General features: G+C 46.6%; 1 protein-coding gene across 2 annotated transcripts in view; it reads right to left on the bottom strand.

Moving 5' to 3' along the window:
- Positions 1 to 2387, bottom strand: part of plekhg2 (pleckstrin homology domain containing, family G (with RhoGef domain) member 2) — a 90257-nt gene extending 87870 nt beyond the window's left edge. For both annotated transcript variants that reach the window (XM_083913983.1, XM_083913985.1), the window contains exon 1: positions 1976 to 2387. The gene's annotated coding sequence lies outside the window, so the exon portion shown is untranslated. The remainder of the gene's footprint in view (positions 1 to 1975) is intronic.
- Between the last annotated feature and the right edge of the window lie 2613 nt (positions 2388 to 5000).

Raw genomic sequence — 5000 nt, 5'->3', positions numbered from 1 at the left:
TCGACCAAATCTGCAGTAAACACTCCACCTCCGCGCACGCTCGAGCTCGTACACGTGCAAACGTGCTTTACTAAAGCCCACCTCTCCCAAACGGGCCGTGGACGGCAAGTGTGCCGCAGTTATGCGTGGAGCGGTTGCACTCACACTGGTCAAACGCACTAGGCTCTAGCCGAAACACCGGTTTTGGCCCGGTGCGGAGGTACAGTGGGAGTGCGCCCTAATTCAAGGGTTAGAGGTCGACTTGTGTGTGTGTGTGCGGTACAAACAGCTCCGCGCTGACACATGCCTGCACATTCGTAGAGCTGCAGAGCTGTGAAGGGAGAGCATCAGAACACTGTGCACTGAAACAGGCAGAACACACACACACACACACACACACACACACACAACAGGACCATGAACACACACACACACACACAAGAGGAGTGAGAAGCCACGGTTAGATGACGGAACAGATCCAGATCACGTTAGTTCACTTCAGTCAGGACTGAAACTGGTTTGAAAGGTGCTCACAGTGCCCTCTACGGGCTGCGACGCACACTACATCCACCACTCCAGCAGTGACGGGAGCAACAGCGAGCATCCACAGCTGCTCTTTCACACTTAGTCTGTGGAACAGGTCGTTCAGACTACAGGGTTCATCCTCTGAGGAGCACGAGGGACCACTTCATAACCCGCACACTGGGGAAATGAAAGGTCCTGAGGTCACATGGACCAGGAATGACTTTACTGTGAGCTGATTTTTAGGTTTTATCCTGGTTTTTATCTTTGTTGCAGTTAAAACGTGTGTTAAAGTGTCCTCTAGGAGCATAAACGTGTGTTAAAGTGTCCTCTAGGAGCATAAACGTGTGCTAAAGTGTCCTCTAGGAGCATAAACGTGTGTTAAAGTGTCCTCTAGGAGCATAAACGTGTGTTAAAGTGTCCTCTAGGAACCTAAACGTGTGTTAAAGTGTCCTCTAGGAGCATAAACGTGTGCTAAAGTGTCCTCTAGGAGCATAAACGTGTGTTAAAGTGTCCTCTAGGAGCATAAACGTGTGCTAAAGAATCCTCTAGGAGCCAAAACATGAGCTAAAGTGTCCTCTAGGAGCATAAACGTGTGCTAAAGTGTCCTCTAGGAGCCTAAATGTGTGTTAAAGTGTCCTCTAGGAGCATAAACATGAGCTAAAGTGTCCTCTAGGAGCCAAAACATGAGCTTAAGTGTCCTCTAGGAGCATAAATGTATGTTAAAGTGTCCTCTAGGAGCATAAACATGTGTTAAAGTGTCCTCTAGGAGCATAAACGTGTGTTAAAGTGTCCTCTAGGTACATAAACGTGTGCTAAAGTGCCCTCTAGGAGCTAAAACTCGTGCTAAATCACCCTCTCCAGTGCCGAGGACCCCCTATAGGTGCCCTTTTTCTTCCTTTTCGCCCCTGCCCTTCTTAAAGTCTGTGCACGCCGCTGCATTTACACAAGCTTGTTCCAAAGACAGGGACCAGGCTCCAAACGTTAACAATAAACTGGGCTTTTATTGTGAAAGAGTTTTTCCTTTTCTCCTTCAATGTTTGTTGAATTTGTTTCTATTAGAGCTGCAAACATGAATCGATTAATCATCAACTATTTGATTCATCTGCAACCATTTGAATCGTTTTGACAGTTTGTTAAAATAAAACAAAGACTATTTTCTGAAATATGAATATTTTCTGCTTCATTTCTTCCTCTGTGACAATAAACTGAACAAAAATCGAGTTGAGGACTTTGGGAAACACTGAAACACAACAACCAATCGATTAATCCCGAAGATAATCGACGGATTCATCCACGACAGGAGAAAACCACCTTCAGCTGCTCTGGTGTCTAAATGTACTCTGCGTCTTATTTTGAAAGGGTGTTCACACTTCATCTGCTCTCGTGCTCTTTTTGAACAAATGCATCATAGAAATAAGTGAACAGAGGATGAAAGAGTAAGAAAAGAGGAGTAAAAAGAGAGAGAGAGTACCTCGGTGCCGGTGTGCAGCGGAGACATGAACGTCCAGCAGCCGGTGAGTCCGCGCTGACCTCCCCCGGCTCTCCCCCTCTCTCCCCCGGGTGTTGCTGCTGGTTCTCCGGCCTCTCCGGACGCATCGGGTCAAACTCCCCTCTCTCGACCTTCTCTCTCCGGGAGTGTTTCCAGAAAGCCTCCGCTCCTCCGGTCCCTGCTCCGGTCCCTGCTCCGGTCCGTCCTCCGGTCCTTCCTCTGACCCACTTGGCGAAGTTTTACGCACCGAAAAAAGCAGAAGAAGAAGAAGAAGAAGAAGAATCCATCCGACAGCAGTCCGCGGAACTTCCCCTTCAAAATAAAGCGACGGAAAAAGAAGAAAACCCGTTTGTTTGTTTGTTTGTTTGTTTGTTTGTTTGTTAAAGTTTGGAGACCGAGAGGAAGATGTTTGGAGATGAGCTCCGGGCGGCGGAGAGTCGGCTCGACCCGGTCTGCGGCTGCTGCAGGAGGGAGGGAGGAGAGAGAGAGAGGGAGGAGAGGGAGGAGAGGGAGAGGGAGGAGAGAGAGAGGGAGGAGAGGGAGAGAGAGAGAGAGAGAGAGGGAGAGAGAGAGGGAGAGAGAGAGAGAGAGAGAGAGGAGAGAGGGAGGGAGAGGGAGGAAAGGAAGAGGGAGGGAGGAGAGGGAGAGAGGGAGGAGGAGAGAGGGAGAGAGAGAGAGAGAGGGAGGAAAGGGAGGAGAGCGAGGGGGGGAAGAGAGAGAGAGAGAGAGAGAGTGGGAGAGAGAGGCGCACAGCTGTTTGCAGGAGACCAAACACTTTCTAAGACACAGAAAGGAGAAATGTGCAGAGTGCGCGCGCAGCTGCGGCTCATTACACTCATCAGGGTCATTAAGAGACGGACTGGACCCTCTGTGCAGGGTCATCCCCGACAGAAGTCCTCTAGGAGCATAAACGTGTGTTAAAGTCTCCTCTAGGAGCGTAAACGTGTGCTAAAGTGTCCTCTAGGAGCATAAACGTGTGCTAAAGTGTCCTCTAGGAGTATAAACGTGTGTTAAAGTCTCCTCTAGGAGCATAAACGTGTGTTAAAGTCTCCTCTAGGAGTATAAACGTGTGCTAAAGTCTCCTCTAGGAGCATAAACGTGTGTTAAAGTCTCCTCTAGGAGTATAAACGTGTGCTAAAGTCTCCTAGGAGCATTTACGTGTGCTAAAGTGTCCTCTAGGAGCATAAACATGTGCTAAAGTGTCCTCTAGGAGCATAAACGTGTGCTAAAGTGTCCTCTAGGAGACTAAACGTGTGCTAAAGTGTCCCCTAGGAGCATAAACGTGTGCTAAAGTTTCCTCTAGGAGCATAAACGTGTGTTAAAGTGTCCTCTAGGAGGATAAACGTGTGCTAAAGTGTCCTCTAGGAGCATAAACGTGTGCTAAAGTGTCCTCTAGGAGCATAAACGTGTGCTAAAGTGTCCCCTAGGAGCATAAACGTGTGCTAAAGTTTCCTCTAGGAGCATAAACGTGTGTTAAAGTGTCCTCTAGGAGCATAAACGTGTGTTAAAGTGTCCTCTAGGAGCATAAACGTGTGCTAAAGTGTCCTCTAGGAGCCTAAACGTGTGTTAAAGTGTCCTCTAGGAGCATAAACGTGTGCTAAAGTGTCCTCTAGGAGCATAAACGTGTGCTAAAGTGTCCTCTAGGAGCATAAACGTGTGTTAAAGTGTCCTCTAGGAGCATAAACGTGTGCTAAAGTGTCCTCTAGGAGCATAAACGTGTGCTAAAGTGTCCTCTAGGAGCATAAACGTGTGTTAAAGTGTCCTCTAGGAGCATAAACGTGTGCTAAAGTGTCCTCTAAATTTAACCGTCTCTTTCAGTGACTAAACTTAACGGTCTGTTCTAAAACAGTTATGATGGATTGCACGTTACCATTCTGCAATGGTATCTTTGGTCTGAACTTAACTTTCTCACACACACACACACACACACACACACACACACACACACACACACACACACACACACAGTAAGTGAGTTGAAGTTGAGGAATGTCTGAGTTTGGAATAACTCTGTCAGGAACGGTGCCAGCTCACAAGCGCTGTTTACCCTGTGTGTGTGTGTGTGTGTGTGTGTGTGTGTGTGTGTGTGTGTGTGTGTGTGTGTGTGTGTGTGTGTGTGTGTGTGTGTGTGTGTGTGTGTGTGTGTGTGTCCATATTTTCTGTGTTCTCTTACATCTGCTTCTGTTTGTGTGTGCATTCCATCAGTGTGTGTGTGTGTGTGTGTGTGTGTGTGTATGTATGTGTGTGTGTGTGTGTGTGTTTACCTCAGGTTGTGTTTGTCCAGTATAAAGCTCTGACTGCTTAGAAGGAACAGATGTGGTCAAGAATGTGTCACTTCAGTGTGTGTGTGTGTGTGTGTGTGTGTGTGTGTGTGTGTGTGTGTGTGTGTGTGTGTGTGTGTGTGTGTGTGTGTGTGTGTGTGTGTGTGTAAAGGTGTAAATAGTTTCATCACTTTAGATTTCAAGTGAAACTGCAGGTGGATGTTTGTAAAGAGCGACCGTTAAATCGCTGATGACCACTAAAGGTGACCTTTAAGTTTAGTCTCTAAAGGAGACGGTTAAGTTTAGGCGACTAAAGGAGACGGTTAAGTTTAGTCTCTAAAGGAGACGGTTAAGTTTAGTCACTAAAGGAGACGGTTAAGTTTAGTCTCTAAAGGAGACGGTTAAGTTTAGTCACTAAAGGAGACGGTTAAGTTTAGTCACTAAAGGAGACGGTTAAGTTTAGACGACTAAAGGAGACGGTTAAGTTTAGTCTCTAAAGGAGACGGTTAAGTTTAGTCACTAAAGGAGACGGTTAAGTTTAGTCTAAAGGAGACGGTTAAGTTTAGTCACTAAAGGAGACGGTTAAGTTTAGTCTCTAAAGGAGACGGTTAAGTTTAGTCTCTAAAGGAGACGGTTAAGTTTAGTCTCTAAAGGAGACGGTTAAGTTTAGTCACTAAAGGAGACGGTTAAGTTTAGACACTAAAGGAGACGGTTAAGTTTAGTCACTAAAGGAGACGGTTAAGTTT

Source organism: Echiichthys vipera, assembly GCF_963691815.1.
Source record: "Echiichthys vipera genome assembly, chromosome: 5".
NCBI classification, from domain to species: domain Eukaryota; kingdom Metazoa; phylum Chordata; class Actinopteri; order Perciformes; family Trachinidae; genus Echiichthys; species Echiichthys vipera.
Note: the sequence above shows the minus strand (reverse complement) of the source record. Positions and strands in the feature narration are given on the sequence as shown.